The sequence below is a fragment of the Xiphophorus hellerii genome, chromosome 2 (genome assembly GCF_003331165.1).
Source record: "Xiphophorus hellerii strain 12219 chromosome 2, Xiphophorus_hellerii-4.1, whole genome shotgun sequence".
Lineage (NCBI taxonomy): Eukaryota > Metazoa > Chordata > Actinopteri > Cyprinodontiformes > Poeciliidae > Xiphophorus > Xiphophorus hellerii.
In genome coordinates this window covers 20085900-20105753 of record NC_045673.1, presented here as the reverse complement: position 1 = coordinate 20105753, position 19854 = coordinate 20085900, and the positions used below count along the sequence as shown (strand labels likewise).

At 37.6% G+C, this 19854-nt stretch overlaps 1 protein-coding gene and 1 long non-coding RNA gene across 3 annotated transcripts in view; both read left to right on the top strand.

Annotated features, from left to right (window-relative positions):
• The window catches only part of LOC116709868 (polypeptide N-acetylgalactosaminyltransferase 18-like), a 138472-nt gene that overhangs the window by 35448 nt on the left and 83170 nt on the right, over window positions 1–19854 (top strand). The gene's annotated exons all lie outside the window — the stretch shown is intronic.
• LOC116709869 (uncharacterized) lies at window positions 6918–18705 on the top strand. Its single transcript, XR_004336990.1, has 3 exons — window positions 6918–7900; window positions 16850–16852; window positions 18694–18705. It is a non-coding gene; the product is annotated as an uncharacterized LOC116709869 (long non-coding RNA).

The window sequence follows — 19854 nt, the reverse complement described above, 5'->3', positions numbered from 1 at the left end:
GAGCATATAACTAGCTAAAAGAGATAGAGGGGATTCCCGATAGGAATAAATAATTAAGACCTCTGCTGATGAGGGGGTTAATCATGCTTTGTGACATGGTTGCAGTATCATGCAGGAAGCAGCCATCAGAAGAGGGGTGCAATGTGCTCAAAGGGGTGAAGTTGGTCCTTAAGTAGACTATTATGCTTAAATGATGCTCAGAGTTCAAAGTGTTTCAAGAGAATATATTCCACAACATTAAACCACCAAAAAGGGTCAGAAATTATGAGTCACCAAACCAGACTATTTCTCAATCTGTAATTGTCGGATTTTTTTTTTGCCTGTATGAATAGCAGTCTGTTTCTTTTTCTTAGCTGACAGAGCAGCTCTTTGTGTGGACTGCTGCTGTTGTAGCATGTCTGCTTCAAGGTTTTGTGTTGTGCATTTAGAGATGCTATCCAGTATACCTTGTTTGTAACAAGTGGTTGTTTGAGCTACCACTTTTATTGCTTTTCAATCTGCTTATTCGTCTCTCGCTCCTTTTTCTTTTCAGACCATTCTCTGTAAACCCAAGAGATGATTATGTATGAAAATAAAGGCCAAGTTCAGCACATCTGTAACCAACAACGATTCCATGTTCAAAGCTCCTTATATTCTCTTCCTTCCCCGTTCTAAAACAGTTTGAATTTTAACAAGTTGTCCTTACCAAAACTAGATCCCTTGCCATGATCACCTGCGTTGTTATTCTTCCTGACCTGTGATTCTGTACATACTTTTTTAAACTGCATGTTCCTATTAGCACCAGGACTGTGGACTTGTATGGGAGGGAATTTACAAAAAGAGTTGTCACAGTTTACTTTGTCCTCTGTTGAATGCTGACAAGTCATGAATATGTGTTTGTGTGTGGGCACTGGGCCCCTCACCCATCTGTGCCAACCAGATTATTTTTTTGTAATCTTAATCCCTCTGCAGGCAAGCAAATACTGACCCAGTATCTGCTTCTCGGTTCTCATTACTGCAGTGTTTTTATTTCAACACACTGCTGTGGAGTTATTTGGCAATCAGAAACATTAAAGCAAATGGAAATAATGCAAATTAGACCCAAACAATGCTACTAGATTACCTACCATCTGCCTTTTACATCACATGGTAGAAGTCATTTCTATTGTCACATTTCAAATAGTTTTGTTTATGCATTGTGACATGTCAGATTTCTGATAAACGCATCTAGGCTTTTGTGCAAACACTGTGTGCCGATGACCCATCTATCTTGATTTTCAACATTGAGGCTCCTGAAATGCAGGAGTGTGGAAATGAAATGCTTTTCATGCATGCAGCCTCTCTCCCAACACGTAAGGTTACCAAGGTCATCGCTGCTTGAATAACACTGTTACTGTGTCGTAGAATAATTTCCTACTTTTTTTCCTCAAGACTTTGAGGGGCTGCTGAAATGCAAACTTAGAAGAAGATGGTGTCAAGCACAGCGAAGCAAATGGTCAAAAGTATCTCGGCAAACCCTGATGTTGTGTCAGAAGCAGAAAATGTTGATTTTCATTCACCCGAAGTAAAGAAGATGCAGCTGAGATGTCCTTTCAGCAAATAAAGTCAAGAAGCATAGACAGCAAAAGTGATTTATTGTACTGCACCTTTGCCTAAGCAACACTGGCTTACTGTTGTTGTAAAAGCTTCTCGACACAAAAATAAACACACAGACATGCTCCAATTACTTTCTGGATCTCAAACACATGTAGTCTGCATAAAAGAGCATCATCCATATACTGCCTGTCTTTACTAATCTAACTGCAAATGCATCACAGGCTTGGTGGAAGTGATTGCAGACAAACCTAATGTGGTTTGTGTCTGGGAAATAATAGCCCAAACCTCCCAACACATGTGTATACAAAGTCCTGAGGGTGTGTGTTTATTTTCCACACATTATTTTAGCTTTTCATTGTTCACACTCTGGTTGATAAAAGAAAAAGCTTTCTACACCGGTTCATATTTAGGCCAAAAATGTGGGAAAAATACCTGAGTATCTGAGTTTGATTAAAAGGTGCACACACTAGGCATACCCTGAACAGCTAATGGCAAATGTTTAACCACACACACACACACACACACCCCCACACGCCTACATATACACGCACGCACAACGTACAGGGTGCAGAAACAACGCAGCATAGTTTGTTTTCATGGCTAGTGCATGACTTTTCTATTAAGTTTAGCTTAAACCCATAAGAGATTCACATATTACAACAGGTCCCTACAAAGATGTTGGTGCAACAGCCTGATCCTGCATACATGCATCTTTTAAGGATTTATATGTTCAGTAGAAAATGCTCGCTGAAGCTTGAATGCCATATGTATCTCACAAATTAAATACTGGAAAAAATGCAAAAGGCTGATTAGTAACAATGTTAGTCCTACAAATGGAAAGGTTGCTCCACCGTTGTTACTATCTACGGATGGAATATCGCTAACCAAACATTTCGGATGTATTGTTTTTAACTAGCATTCATCTTACCAATAAAACTTTTCCTGCCAGTTTTAATTGTGAAAATAAAAAAGTAGCTTCTCTTTTCTTTGTCTATTGTTTTTTTTTTTAAACCATCAGCCCCACACATCTCACTAGTTTCAGTTATTTTGAAAGCACCTCCCATTTCTCCTTCTCACCTCAGGGGGTTGTGGGTTGCCATCTGCCCAGGCCAGGCTGCTCTCTACTGGGCTTGCTCGTCTATAACTTCAGGACTGCCCCGCTCTATGTGAAAGGGGCAGAAGAGGTTAATGAGCCATAATAGCTACCTTCTTCACAGTTGAGATGAACTTCCAGGCTTGATTCTGTTGAGAGTCTGGCTTCAGTTGATAGATTGCACAAATGCACTTTTAGAAATAAAGAACTTTTTTGTCTTGATGTTGTGTTGATTTAACTCTGCCAAACTTTATTCAATAAAAGAAAGTACAATGAAACAGGAAAACCTGGATGTGAAATAATCTTCAAATTAAATCAGACTGAAGGAGAGAGAAGTACAATCGGTCCATTTTGTACATATCAAAAAGGCTGGAAGACGATTTTGATGTCGGCAGTGTGAGGAAGAAAATAAGAATCTACTGAGGTAAATGAGTAAAGAGTGTATGCAATGAGACATGCAGCAGACAGGGGCTGTCTTGAAGGCATTAAAGGTGATTGACAGAATTGGAGCTTGTCTGGAAATCCAAGTCAGGGTGTCATGCCACTGAGAGGGAGGCTGGAGAGGGAGGATGCTGAGGGGCTACTCAAACACAGGAGGCTGCTGTGTGCTTATCCTTGTCCTGTGAAAGCCTACACATGCATCTCAACTTATCTTCCAGACTCTGTTTGTCTGGCAGTCTGGAAGGTAATAGGAGTTGAGGCTGTTTAGAGAGGTTCACATTGAATTTCCTAGATAGTATTTCTTTCACCCCTCAGCAGCATTTTCTCATTCTCTTTGATACCATTCACACAACTCTCAATATGTTTTGGCTTTTATTCTGGTCTGAACTACGTTTTTCCCATTTTCAGATGGTATACCATCAAAGTAAATGATGCCCATTTGGTCTGTTCCTGTTTGATCAGGCTACGGCTTGTGTACTGGTATTTTTTCCCTGTGATGTTTCTGATGGCTTTCTTCCCTGTGTGGTCCTGTGATGCCAAAGAGCTAGAAGGCTTGACAGAGGGATTGGCAGCTGAAGAGTGTGTAGCTATCCCCGTTAGGCCCACACTTTGCATGCCTTTCTGCATCTCTCCTTGCTATTAGTTCTGCATACACAGCTCTTTTCTCCAGGGGACAGTCAATTCCACCTGGATATCAAGTTCAAGTATGCTCCTTTTATAGTCTTTACAATAACATATGAAAGGTAAGCTGCTGGTGAAGTCAGCCTTTAGCTGGCAGTCTCAACTTGTGCCAGGAGACTGAAGCGAAAGGAATTGCCTAATGGTTTATTTGGTGCAAACAGCTGCCGGTGTAATGCCTATGACGACACTTTCTCATGTTGCCTTCAATCTCAGGTCTGTGTGTTAAAATCTTAGAACAGAAATAAAGTAAGCTCAGATTAGACTTTCAAAGATGGGCATAAATAACCTGATAGTTGATGCCTTGATTTTAATCCCGAACATTATGTCTCTTAGGGGTTCTGTTGAGCTTGAAAAGGCTAGAATCTGTATTTTAATTCTGCTACTTGCAGTTAGCATTCTTCATTTTCTGTATCTGTGCAGTAAAGTCCCATGTTTTACAATTAACCAAACAACATTTTTGTTGCTATCTTACCTTTTTAATTTAATCTCATTAGTCCTGACATAATACACAATAAATCATTTAATCGCATGATAAACTAAAACAAACTCACTAATTTTCATTTGCTTGATTTATCGTTTTTCTTTTTTCTCTGTCTTTCTACCAAAACTGGTCTTCAGACTTTTGCTTTGGTCTCATCTATCCCATTTTTGGAAAGACAATTTTGTCAACAGTCTTCATAATTCATTTTGTTTGTTGTTTCTGTTGTTTTAAACAACAAATAAAATATCCAAAAATATCCAAAATAAATAAACATTTATTTTGGATATTTAAAATATCTTCCAGTTTCAATGTTTAAATGTTCATCAGAATTTAAAGTTTATTGTTCCTTGAGAATATATTTTTGCATTGTTTGTCCATTATTACTGTTATATTACTTTAAAATGGTCTCAAAACAACAATATTATTGCTTATCGCAATAAGTTTTGGGACAATATATCGTCTGGCAAAATTTGTTATTGTGACAGGCCTAAATCTCATGCTAGATAGATCATTTTAGGCCATAAGAAATATTGTTTTACTAATATTTTATTGGAAGGATCATGTAGCCAGTGTAGTTCTGGCTACATGAGGATTTCAAATTTTATAGAGTATCCCTGAAGTATTCATACACTTTGAAACTATTTACATTTTAGCAATTTAAAACAGCTCGAATTCAATACGTTCTCACCCAATAGGAAATTTGGTGTAAACACAAGAGGATGTTACGTTTGTAGTTGTTTTCATTTTTAAATACCATATTTGATTTTGTTGCACAAATGACAGCTTGCTTCAAAATGCATTTTTTTTACTTGATACCAGCTGGTGAGGCAGATTGTTGCAACCAGCAGGCCCAACCAACGCAACTTAATGTTGTAACATGGAAGTTATTCAGCTGGGAAAATGTTGACAAAACAGGAGTCTTTGTGAAAGTTTAAAAGATATCTGCTGAAGTGGCACACATTTTTAGTTAGATGAAATCAACTGAGGATTTATTCAAACTCATTGCAATATAATATCTGCCTGCTATGGCTAAATTAAATATTACTGCTAAGATATTTTCTCAGAAAAATCTAAACTATCATGAATCCTTAGTTTGTCTGGATGGTAAATATGAAGCACTATAAAGTCACACACAGCCCCTGAAAAGAACAAACACATATATTTAAACAGCCTGATTATTGTGGAAATAAAGTGTATATGTAGCCATATATTTGTGGCTACATAGCTTTTAATCACAGCTGATGTCAGAACTATGATAAAAGAATGTCAATTTTTCTAAGGGAACATTTTAACTGCTAGACCTCATGAATAACTAAGACCCAGAGGACCTTTTAGGAATAAAACTCAGACAGTGGATTTACCTAGACTTGAAAGAGCCGTGACATGTTGTAGCCGGTGATATCGCCCTGCATGCTACTCCTGGGACTATTTTACAGCGGTTGCATTAGAGTACCTTTAATATGAAATCAGCAAAGTGTAAAAAACAGACAGTATAAAAGTGACAACTGAGAAGCAGCAGTAGGTAGATATCCAATATAACATCCTGAATGTCAGAATCATAAAACGGTTTTATAGACAAATGAGATAAACTGCTCTGAATGCGAGTTCCAGGGCTGCGTTTATTTCTTGCGAGAGCAGCAATCACAGCAGGCAAACAACAACACAGCAGGAGCCCACTGCCGGCTTCATTAAACGCTCCTCTTGTTTGGTGGATAGAAGTTTGGGATAAACACTCCTGTTTCAATAACCATGCAGAGCCTTTCAGGATTGGTAAGGTCAGTGTCCTCGCATGTAGGCGTAGAGAAGCTTCTCTGGTGTTGCCTGGAAACCATATCTGAGATCTGCCTTATCTGACAATGTCACTTTCATGCAGTCCGTTGTAACCACGTTGTATTCTTTGTGATTTAGCTAAACATGAAACTCTGATTGGTATAAGTGGGCAAAAACCTGGAACATCTGTCTGTGTGTTTCCAAAAACAACACTTGTGCCATTTTTGATTATATATTTTAATCTGACCAACAAAAAGTACAGTTTCAACCAACTATTTGCAGCTGAAGGTCTTTTTCAAGGATTTCTACCATTTCCAGGCTATGAGAAAAGGATTCCTGAATTCATTTTATGTAGAATAGACTCCTGAAATAATTCATGCTTTAAATAGCTGGTATCTAAAATGCTCCAGCGTGACCCCAGAGAGATACACACATACAAACACATCACATCTGTTTTGTCTTCTTTGCATTGATTCCTTGTATGTTATGAAATTATTTTCAGACATTTTTGTCTTTAAAGCATAATTTGGACTGGCCCCCATTTACCTCTCAGACTGTGCACACTCCTTGGCATCTATTCGAGCAGAGAGGAGCTTTGTCTTTAAATGTTACTGTGACCTAAACTTTGAAACCACAGGCGATTTCATATTAAGTTTTTTTCAACTCTCTGCACTTTTAAAAGATGTTTTACAACTTGGTTTTTACTCCTTGGCATTTAAACCATGCTGCATTGTGATATGCCTGGGAGAGCCCTGACTAATAGTTATGTGTAGAGCATCACAGTTCTTAAAGGTACAGTCCCACATAAACTTTTAGACACAAAACAAATGGACATATTCACTTAGGGTTGCTAATGTTCCCTTAAAATAACGATGACATTGGGTCTATCTGTGTGACGATAAGACCATTCAATCAATGTTATTATTTACATCTGTGTTTCACAGTATGTACATTTACTCTGCTTTCTGTCCAGACTTTCATAATGAAGACACCATTGGTTAACAAAGTACAAAACTTTATTTTATACTGTCAACAAACATAAAAGTGCAGATAAAAGTGTGCAGCTTTTGCATGGAAAAGTGCAAACTTTATGAACTTCATTATGAACATGTCATAGCGAACTCAGTCATTAATTCAAGTATTCCTGCTTGCCTATGTGAAAGGCTTTGCATGGAAAAGTGCAACGTTTATGAGCATCATTATGAACGTGTCATAGCAAACTCAAACAATAATGTAATGATAAAAATGCACAATCTATTTCCTTGTAATAGGAAATAAAAACTTGCTCCACTGGCAAATTATTCTACTTATTTTTTAGTGAAAGTTCGCTTGAAACAAGTGGTGATTGTCTAAAAACAAGTTACTTTTTACAGGATGAGTCTTATTTTAAGTGTAATAAGACTTATTTTGACTAGAAATTAGACATTTTGACTAGAAATAACACAAATGCTCTTGGAAAAATTTTACGTTTTTGCACTGAAGGTAGACCTGATGTCCTTAAAGAAGTACGTCATGTTTACAGACGTTGTAGCTTGCTAATATTACTCAAATATATCAAATAAGCATGCCACGTGAAGCTACAGACATTATTGTGCATAAATAAACTAGTTTCAATCATAAAATTTGATTAGGATTTTACCTTGTCCATGTTTCTGTCGGGAGCTGCCGTAGAAGACATTCGCTGTCATCCCCGCCATGTTGTTTTTTTCAAATGAGTGTAATTTCATTATGAGACCACTAGGTGGTGCAGGCAGGGCCCCCAGATGAGGGCAATTGGTCAAAATTCTTACAAATTAAGTATCATGGTGCAGAACAGCAAAAATGTAATGTCCTCATATGAGGATGCAGGGTCTCAGGACGTAGGTATCCTGACTGTAGAACTGAAGAGGTTTTCCATGATAAACCAATGCAAATTGCTTTTCATTCTGGATTTTTAAATATCATTGCAAATCTATTTAACCATGATAATGTGGTTAAGTCACATCTCAGGCGAGAGACTGTCTGTCTCAAGCTGTCTGTTACATTTCTCATCATCATATCAAATTCATCACTTGTGTGTTAGTCATGGATTGTGTCTCGAACAGCCATAGCAAGGTACTTTCTAGAAAGGGCCTCACAACAGCTCAAGATTTTTAGAAAAATTACAATAATACATCAAACATTTAGTGATTCTTTGAATTCTGGCAAAAAAAGCAATGATAGCTATATAAAACAACCTGAAGAGAATAAATATTATATTATTATAAGCAGGACTTTATGCAAGATCCGCAGCCAGATTGCTTTGCCGAACACAATGCTGTCCTAAGAAAGCACCAATACATCACACACTAATCATCAATTGTTTTTCTTTTTGCTTTGTTCTTTCACACTAAAACAGACTAAACCTTTCTTGTTTTATGTCAGGAGTATCAAATTTATTTCTGTTGGCTAAATACAAGAGTAATAGACAGGAGAATTTATGTTCTTTTCCTTCATATGTGGTAAAGCTGCTTTTTAAACTTTGTGACTAGTTTAGGCACTTTGGTTGTCCTTCCATCTCAAAACAATTTGCTGGAGTTTAGACCCATTCCTGTAACTCAGTTAGAGCTGTAGGCCACTGCAATCACAGATAGATAAAATACCAATAAACAAATAAATATGACTTCTTTTTATCTAGTTATTGAATGCATTAAAACTAGGAACTCATTCTATTTTTAATCTATAGCATTCAACAGCAACATGAATTGCTATTGTTTAGTTTAATAATGGTGAGCTGAGACTTAGAGATTATGCTTTGATGCATAATCATTAGTATTTTTCTTTTTTGTTTTATAACTACTTTCTCTGTCAAAAACAATTATACCCATTTTCTTCCTCTTAAAAGATGTGAAAAAATTGATGAAAGTCAGAATCACAACATCAACTCAGGTTGAAGTCTGATCGGTTTTTCTCTTTATGCAAACAGTATTTTGCTAATTTTTCTATAAGGATTAAACTGTCATACTTCTCCAGTTGTTTATTAATTTGTTTCCTGTTGTTTTTAGCCATCTTTCGCAATGTCTGAGTAATCTGTTAAGGGCCTGCAGCTATTAGCATGTTAAACTTTTATAAATATGAAAACATTTCAGTCAACAGATGGGATGTTGAGCAGAGGCTTTATTGGTCAAGGGATTATGTGTGTACTCAGATCATTCCTCCTCTTGCTTCATGCTTCCTCTGACTTGCTTTCATTGTCCATTAATCCCTGCATCTCTTATTCCGTTCTTCCTCCTCCATTTCCAGCTCACCTCATTTCTTTCATTCGCTCGCCTCCTTCCAGTTGCAGCCTTTGGCTCACTGCCTCGTTCATGCCACCGGTAGGTCACAGCTGACAGATGGCAAGATTGCAAGGGCTGGGGCTATAAGATGGCAGGCAGAATGAAAAAAGATGTCTCCTATACACTACATGACTCAAGGCTGAGGCTCATTTTTACCCTTTATTTATGTGTGGCCGGCTGACAGAGAGCTCTGTCTACATCCGGGCAAAACCTTCTCGTCTTTGCTTTGGAAGTGCTGTGACATTTTCAATTCTGTTATGCTATTTTCAGACGAGAGGCCACTTGATACTTTCCGGGAAGGTGCAGTACATTCAGACAGTCTTGTTTTTGTTATTGTTTTTACAAAGTTTGACAGGCTTCTGAGGAATCTCAAAAACACCTTAAGAAATTTCTCTTCTGCTCTGACGAGGCCTTCATCATGTAACTGTCTTAGATCAAATAGAATCCCTGCTTTCACTTTTTTACTTAGTTATTATGAAAATTATCCACACATACATGCATCCTTTGATACAATCTGTCTCAATAAAATGCATGTTAGCAACCCTGTAAATGTTTCTTCCTGACAGAACACCCTCATGATTTATGGCATCACTGCCTTCGCCTCAGTGTTTGTTTCAGTGAGGTGCAGAAATATTTACGCAGCTTGAACATTTACACATTTTGTCGCATTGTAATCTCAAACGCCAATGCCTGCTAAAAGTAGCAGATAACAGTACAGAGGAGAGAAGTTAGTATAATTAAGAAACATTTTTCAAAACTGGGACATATTTTAATTTTACCAACATAGTTCTTCTGCTCTCACCCAAGATCTCAGTAAAGTAGTTCAAAGTTTGTGGTTTTATATGAAAAAATGTGGAAAACTTCAAGGAATATGAAAAGATTTTGACATCACATTCATTAATGGACTCACTTTGACATTTCTGCATTAACTCTTGATGCAGAGTATTGTCAGCAGCAGTAACACCAGTGCTGCAATCTTGCTAAGACTGCAGCAGCTTTGAATCACAAATTTTTACACCGAGCTACGAGGCCCTGCTCTTAACTCTATCTCCTCCCAGCATTCCCCTGCCCATCAGCTGTACTCTCAGCCGAAGGCACAAAGCAGCCCAGTCAGGCAGGCGTAATCCAGCCCTAACCCAGCTCAAAACCAGACTACCCCCAAAACCATAATCTGTCTGTCCCATACACACCAGCAGCAAACATTTGCATGCAACTTTGCAAAAGAACTGTATGCTTAAAAATAAGAAATTATCCCATAGTTTTTACCTTTTTTATACATCTCTTGCACTTCACAATCAGTGGGGTTGAAGGTTTGATGTTCTTGGAAGGAATTTAATAAAAAGATTAGCATGTGCTGAGTATTGTCAAATATTGTAAGTAGCCTAATTTATACGATGCTAACTTTTTGATTTATACTAAACTTTATTATGTTTTCTTTTTTTAAATTTACAAACCTAGCACTGCATTTTATTTATCTACCTAATTGCAGTACAACCACTTTATCTATGCGTTTGTATAACATATAAAATTTACAGAGAGTATTGTAAATGCTAGCACCACCTTCATAATTATGATGTTTTGGAACTGCTGCTGCTACAAGCATGAGTCGGCATGTAGAGCTTAACTAGCAGTACTGAGTTCAGGAAATCTTGGAAGAGGTTAGTTTATAGGTCAGCAGTTCGAAAGGTTTATGAAAATTGTCCCTGCTCCCTTAAATAGAGATTTGATGACTGGACTGAAATGACAAATGTTAGTAAATAGTTTTGACCTAAGCTCATTTCACCCAATTTTCCTTGAGGCTTTAACCTAACCCAACATTTTTAACATTCACGTCAGGAGCTACGCCGTCCTAATTGCTTCTGTGATGAAGGGGAAAGGTTCAGGTCCTTTACAGCATTTAACCCTTAAGAATGTTCCATTTTCAGGGCCATATTTATAAAGACATAGATGAAAAAGCCATGCAAATATATTTTCTCTGCTAAAATATGTTCAATCCAAAAATCACTCTAATATCCTATTTAAAGGTTTTAAAAATGTTATTTCCATTTGTTTATATTTTTAAGTCTTCCAGCAATCAGAGCAAAGACCAGTACAATTATATTCTTGTCACTACAACAAAAACTCAGTAAAAGCTGTTTGGTCCACCTAAGCTTAAGAAATGTTACTTGGAGATCATGGTGATAATTTTCACCCAAACAAATGAAAAATCTGAGTTTACTGGATGAAACAACACAGATTTATCCTCTTAACAGTGACTGTTCTATTACCAAATAGTACAATTAATATTACTCTTAATTGTTTGTAAACTATATTACCTTTAACCCATAAGAAACTTGGGACTCAGTTGTAATCAGTTATAATATATATTGCTTTTTAATCAAAACAAGAGCAGAAAAAAAATATTAGCATCAACAACTATTACGCTGTAAATTTTATTTTCTTATACAGTCTTCATTTCAAATAATGAATACATTTGAAAATGTTACTTTCAAACAATGTTCCAATAAAATCCCTTCTGATATTTTCACAGTATCTTCCATATTTGCTATAGTCTATTTTTGCTTATGCATAAATACACACATCTTGCACAAGTTTTAAGTTACCCAGCTCAATTGCACATTTCTTCGGTTATGAATATGCTATTTGTTTGAATATGTTTTCTATTTGCCTCATTACTGCTTTCATTTACCTTTATTCTATTATTTTATTGGAAATACGGTATATATAAACCATATTGCATACTATAGTGCTTTTTAATAAAAAAAATATTTAATGCAGCTTCAGACTCTCCTATTTGAACTTTGTAAGTTCATTGGTTGGTCAAACTTTGAGAATTGACTGTGATCTTTCCTTTAATTTTAAAATATTATTTCATGTTCAACACACAGCACTAACAATTTTACACTATTTGTAAAACCCAAGCAAAAATATTTCCTGTAGTTAAACCGTTTGGACAAATTGTCCAATGTAAAGGCAATTACAGTTTTCTCTTTGATCCAACCTTGATAACAGAAAGCATTAGACTGCAGCAGCTGAGGATCTGCTCATGTTGCCAGGTGTGGGTCATAAATACACCAACAGGCCCGTCAAGGCAGCTAGGACTGAGAGCCAGGGTTTGAGTTTACACATGTGGAAGGCTTGAGCGTCCTGCTGCATCATTTGCCTTGATGTGTTGCATCACAGGGCTTCTAACATCACGTCTCTGAGTGAGCACACCCACACCCACATACTGTACCGAACTTCATTTGGTATCAGAGGTACACTTGTTAATTAAGTCAGCTGGAGGAGGGTGGCAGGATGTCAGTGTCAGCCAATCTATAACGCCGCATGAGTCTGAAACCTGACAGATGACGAGGAGCAAAAGAGAAAGTAGCTCAGTGTGTTTTCATACTGCAGTTTTATTTGGGAGAGAGCCAACTTTCTTCATCAAAATGACTGTGATTTTAAGGAAGTAGAAGAAAAAAATTAGGTTTCCTCAAGTTGCTCATTGGTGTGCAAAACCACAGCTTATTAAGGAGGAATTTCTTGCTCCAACTTACTTTTATAGGTCTATCTAGCCAATTAGCCATCCACCCTCTTGTCTACATGTACTTATCAGTCCAGGGTCGCAGAGGTGATGATGGCTCCAGTGGCCACTGGGCAAAAGGTGGGGCACCCCAGTGAATAAAAGGCCAAAATGGAAACCCACAACCATCAATGCACACGCTTACATCTAAGGACAATTAAGAGAGTCCAGTTAACATAAAATTCATATTTTTGGGCTGCGGAAGGAGACAATCTGAGAGAAGCAGCACATTCCATGCAGATAAATCTGGTTGGGATAAACCTGCTCTAATGCGCATCCCCAGTTTTAATGCTATGGAAAAATAAAAATCCTTCCACTCACAGACATTGCAGTGAATGAAAGTTAATACGTATGTAAGAGGCAAGTGAATGGCTCCTGCAGTTAGATAAATTACTTTCATCCTGCCTTGATTTAAATGATAGTTTGGCAGTTATTGTACCACTTATAGTCAATGGCAGTAATTTATTCTGATATGACTTTGGATTTATATGATCTATGATGTCTGCAACATACACAAAGCAGACAGTAAATCTAAAATTGTTTCCTGTCTGAAGTGTTTTATTCACTGTTGATTTCTCAAGTTCCTCATTACATTTGACAAATATGATTGAATGCAATTATTGTTTGATGTTAAGTTGTATAGCTGGGCTATTTATTGTAACTGTACGTTCAGCAAATAATTTACTGACTACTTTGGGGCATTTGTAGAGCATTAAAAATGTCTCCCTTTGAATTCAGTTAATTTGTAGATATAGGAAACCCTTGATTCCACCCTTGTTGCCAGTACACATGCACTATTCAGGACTGGAGCGCATCAACAGTGACACAGAAAGACATGACATGACATGACAGGACTTAATATTCTTCAAAATCTGCTTCATGCACTCAGTGTTAGATCTTTGCAGCTGCTGTTTTTTAATATGCCAGCACACGTGACAAGATAGAAAACAGTTTGATAAGCGGTTAAATAGCAGGTATTAAAAAATTCTTAACGCTAAATACCAGTCAGTGTTTGTGAGTCAAACATAGCTGGTGAGTTGCAAACCATATTGTTATTAATTTGCAGGGAAGGTAGATCTATGTGAATAAACTGTTCCCTTGAAGAAATGTTCCTCTTTTTAGCTTCTTGAGAGCTTCAGGCCAGCATAGCATGCAGTGCAGTTAGAAGATCTAAGCATAAGAATTTTATAACGTCAAGGATGGAAAAGAAAGTGCTGAGGCCAAAGCATAACTACGACAGAAGCAGTAGGACTGACCCAGTGGGGTGACTCTAGGCTCAGAGTGCAGATGATGAGTCAGAGATATGAGATAATTTACTAGAAGGTCTTTAAAGTGACGCTAGAGTTCAGAGTCTTCAGGATTTGTTCCAGTTTTTCCATGAATACCTAAATCTGGGGCAAGACTTTAAAATTGCTAATGAATTATATTATTTATTCATTCTGGGTAAGCTGGAGCCAAACATTTTCTAGACGTGCAAAACTGGTAGGGACACACCAAAATAATTACATCTGTAATATCAGCAAGGGAGGGCTTAAGTTGCAGAATGTAACTTTTATTAAATTTTTTAAAAAGTGCTTTTTTACATATCTGTTAAAACTGTCACTGTCGTGACGGTGAGTAAAAAGATCAAGCTCCTCCCTGACCTACTAATGCTGACTGACGAAATGCACCACTCCCAGCCAGAAACAACCAATCATAGCCTTTCAATAATGCTCATTTACGCACTGCTCACACATTGCTACAGGGAAACTTTTCGGTTCATCTGACATTATCGGTGGCCATGCTAGCTAAACTGAGCATTCACGACAGGCTCTGCTGTTAAGAAGAAGCTGCAGCTTTGATGTGAATACATGCAGCAATTTAAACATTTGTAATATATGTTGAGCAACTTTTTTTTAGTGCATTTGAAAATCAGCAAGCACCTCAGGAGCTGACAGTATTTCACTTACTTGCAACTCTGTCAGGACTAATAGAGAGAGATATACTGTATATGAGAGGTGGGACCATTTATGAAAACGTTTACTCTCTATCTGATGAGAGTAAATGTCAGTAGAAGAAAAACTAAAGTCTTGATAGTGGTGAATAAGTGAGAGTGGGAGGACTGATCCATAGTGAGAGGCAGAGCCACTCTGCTCGCAACAGGAAGTCTCAACTGGCTGGCAGTGCAAGAAGTCGCTTCGTTACTATCAATTCATTTTCTCAGATAAACAGGGGAGCTTTGTTGTTGTCCTCCTCAGCATTTTCCTACTCTTTCACAAACTTTCTCAGAAAAGAAAGTCCATTCAGTTTTTTGTTTTTTTTTGTCCTATGCAGCAAAACATCTTGTTACACACAGTGTTAAGTGGTGCTTACAGAAGAACTTGGTATACTTGAGATTAACCAATCTTTTTCAGTCAAGTGCTTCTGAACACCTCAAATCTCTTAAAACTTTGTAATATCAGCTAGGGTGGCTCTGCCCTGTGGCACTCCTAAATAAACTAACCTGTCCAAGCCGAGACCTTTCCACCTCACAGACGAGCGCTAAATGTGATCCGGCAGCGAATATGAATAATATATGAATTCTTATGGAGCTGTAGTGATGCTCTATGTCTGTGAGAGCAGTGTGTATTGACTGTCCAGTCACATCCTCTCCTCCTGCTATTGTAACTGCTGAGGTTATCTGTGTCTGAGCTCCCCCCAGGTCAACACATTATCTAAATGATTTAATATCACTGCAGCCGCCTCGAACAGCTCCTGTCATTGTGCAGTGCAGCGTGGAAACAAAGCTCTGTAGGATGAGTGCTGAATACCTAATTGTGTTTTTTTTTTCTTTGGTGAAAAGTTATCACCAATGATCATAAACACACACACACACTGAGATACACAGGTTTGTAAGAGAACAAGCTACAGAACTAAGTGTGAAATAGCTCATTAAACAAAGTTTGGAAAGATTTTTTATTTTTTTTTGCTCAGATTGTGTCAAACAAATCAGGTTCGACTCAAACAACAGAGAATGACTTAAGAATCTCTTCTTCTCTCTTTTCTTTTTCATTAGATTCCTTTTTGTGTTGATTTAATTCACAGAGCAGCAGCCAGGAGAAGAGCCTCTTTGCTGTTGGGTTTTCAAGACGGTGGACACAATCCAGGATTTCACACAAAGTCTAAAAACATCTAAAATATTTTTCAAGTAATTTCTACATCTGGAGAAAGGAAAACATAGAGGATGACAGGTGTATGTGCTGGATGGATATTTCCATCCAGTTTTCTTTCCTTGTCATTTTGGCGTAGGAATGTTTATGAATCTCAAGTCTCATTTATAAAAATTACAATCAAATACTTTCTGACCGCATATATACAGAAAATAATTATATGCACATTTATTGACTACAAGACTGCTTGAAAGCCAGAGGGTTGTCTTACTCTTTAGCTTCAGCATTAACATCCTTTTTTACAATTACTCAGACTACATTAAAGTGAGATTGACAAGTTAATGGATTTGCTAAGTGCTGTAAATGTTTGAAGCTCGGGCTAATTGCCCGAGGTTCCCAGGTTTTAGGCTTTTATGTGTACTTTAATAATACCTCTAATATCTACTTTACTTAACAAAATATGCAGGACAGTCCTTGATCAACAAGATTATTTCCAGTAATAATTTGCAATTGCAACTTTAAGCCTCAAAATTAGCATAAAACATCAGTCCAAATAACTCCCAAATGCTAAATCATAGCCTTGCTAACAGCAGTAAAGTCCTTATTGATGCTGCTGATACTATCATAAATGGGTTCTAACAATCCAAGTAGCTTTTTTGTTGTTGTTGTTTATTATCAAATCGCAAAGACAAACATAAAAGTGGCCAAACATAGACTTAAAAATAGTTACCAGACGCAGAACCATCAATGGACTCAAGACATTCCTTGAATATTCCACTGAGACTGAAAAGTATTTGCTTATTATTTTCTGCTAATCAGGTTGTGCCCCAATTTGGTAATTTTGATCTAAACTACTACTTTTGTTGATAATTGGCTTACACATTAATAAATAGTTATATATAGCCAAACCAAACCATATTGCTGCACATCATCAATAAACATGGCAAGATAGGACATAATGTTTCCTGTGTTAGTTGAAGCGAAGCTCATACAACTCAATTTTGAGTTCATTTTTATAAAAAAAAAAAGAATAATGTTGTATTGTTTTAAGTAATAAGTGAGTTAGTCAGTTAAATGTATTTATCAATAAAATTAAATTAAATGTATTAAACACCTTTCATATTTGCAAGATAACATAAGGCTGAGCAACATAAATCACTGTTAAGGTCTACACAGTCTTAAAACCAACACAAAAGCACAATAAAATCACCATATTACAGTTTTGGAGAACAAAAAGGCTTTCAGCTGATTTTTTTTTTATAAACCTCCAGAGTCAACAAAACAAACATCTGAGGCAAACCGTTCCACCGTTTAGGAGCCACAGACTGAAAGACCCTCAGTTTTCAGTCATGTATGTTGTCATATTTTTTGGAAATGTGTTATTTTATTTTATTTTTTTTAAACATGAATGAGAAACATCTGCTGTGTAAGTCAAGGTCTAATGAGGAGTTAAAGTAACTCCTAGATTTTTACATTGGATTTAGTTGCTGGGCCTTAATTGATTTTAGACTGCAGGTGACCAGGAGCTGTTATCAAAATCTTTATCTTGTTTGAGCTTAAAATCAGAAAATAGCTGAAGAGCCAACCACTGACCCAAGATAAACAGAAGGACAAGGGCAGGTTATCTAGCAATTTGGTTTAAAAGGCTAGATGTCCTCTGCATAGATGTGATAAGAAATATCAAAAAAGAACAAAATAATGCCAGCTAGTGGAAGAATGTGAAAAATAAAAATTAAGGGTTCCAGAGCCAACCCTTGTAGATCTCAGCTGGTTTCCTACAACTTTGTTCTAGTAATTTACTGAGAAAAGGCAGCTTGGAAACAGGAAGAAAGTTGCAAATGTTCATACTTTGGGGAGAGACAGTTTGTCCATTATTCATCATATTAGTGAAAAATAGTTGAGACTGCAAACAAATTGTAAATAATGAAGGACACGTTCTCTTTGCTCACAGATGATGTTCCATAAATTCCACTAGTGTACATTTAGAGAGGATCACATAAGTCACAGCTCAAATTAATCATTTGAATAGCTGCTGAGAACTAAAGGAAGACGATCTGACTGAGCACAGCAGGGGAGTTGGTGGATGTGGTTAAAACTAGGACAGAACAGGACAGGACAGAAGCAAGCTCCAGCCATCCTGAGGAAACAAAAACACTGATAACCTTCTCATCTAAACATGCAGATAAGGCCATCTTCACTACTTCATTGTAGATACCCTAAATGTGTTCTGAAGGAGCTTTTAGACTCACTCAGTCTTTTTGATTCTGGTAGTTTCCACCAGTGACACAATGCTGCCCCGAGTATTTTCCTCTTCGTTTTCTTCCTCACTAGCCCAAGGCTCCCTCCTTCTCCCTCCGTCTCACACTCAGAAACACAGCATACACACAAACAGTGGAGAAGCGGTCCAATGACCCGCAGTGGCTGTCAGATATTGCCCGTGTCTCTCATGCTGATGAATCAGAGGAAGAATGTGGAAAGACGGAGACGAGCGAGGAGACAATTTGAGAAGACAAGACTTATTTCTGAGTCGCTGGAACAGAAACTTCTGCGGGCGCTGAAGAAAATCTGTGATGAACAACATTATACAAGTGTGCTGCCGTCTCAAGCTGGTGATCAGTGAAGATGACAGAGAAACCAACAAAACTGGGGAAAGTCCCTGGAAGAAGAGAGGAATGCGAAACGAAGAAAGGGCAGTCCAGTTGCACAAGTATTGAGTTGAGTGCATTCATAACGAGATGGTATTTTCAGAGGGCCAGTAACAGTCACCTTGTCATTGTGCATTATGTTGCTGCCCAATATCCTTTAAGCAGCTACTTGCATCACTTAGGGATACAAAAACAAGCTCAGAATGTCCTTCACAACGCTGCTTTGACTCTGGGCATCCACCTTATAGAAATTGATGCATTCAGTCTGTTTTTGTGTTGCTGTTAGTGAAACTCTGACTCACAATGCAGCATTTTACATAAATAAGTTCAGCCAAAGGCCACATGAGCCATTTGGAGTTTTTAAAAAGCTTCTAAATTCATTCAGAAAGAGCTATGGGAAGGTGTAAGACTGTCATTTCATACTTACCTTGAGTAAAAGTTCCACGGTATCGCCGGAGGTACACAAAAACTAAACAAATCTATAACTAGGGCCACATTGTACTTTCTCTAGCATATCATTTATGGCATTTAAGCTAGGAACTTAGTGTGTAGCTTTTCTAAACTTTTAGGTATCTAGTGTGGAACAACATGAGCCACGAGGTTATTGTGTCTGCATAGAGAAATCAGTCAGTGGAAAGATGATTGGGTTGAGATGCACTGGCCCCAGTGTCACCTAATAGGTGCCGAAGGGGACATATAGCAAATGTGAAACCCAGTAAGTAAATAAACAGATAAATTTATATCTATTTAACCAGGAGTTGACATATATCATTTTTTCTGGCCTGGTCTATCTACCCCTATGAATTTTCTAAGGTGCCACTGGTTGGCCCATGAAGAATACTGAGAGTTAAAGAAGAAACTCATGGCTGTCTCTAAAAAGGAAATGACCATTTCAGGGTTTCCCCCAGAAAACTTGCTAAGTCCAGTGGTAAGGGGCACTAGGGCAGTCTGTTAGCGTCCCACTGTGTTTTTGTGTTACAACAATTCTAACATGCTGAGCATGAGAATTTATTCCCAGTTCAACGTGACAACTATGAACCTTGCTTAATCCGTCTTTACTGGTAGTGGTGTATGAAAAGCCCAATTTAAAATAAGCAAACTATGCTTAGCCTGGCAGGGGGGCAAGTAAAGCCTGGTGGCCCGCCAGGCTTATAATCCTCTGGGGGAAACCCTGCATTT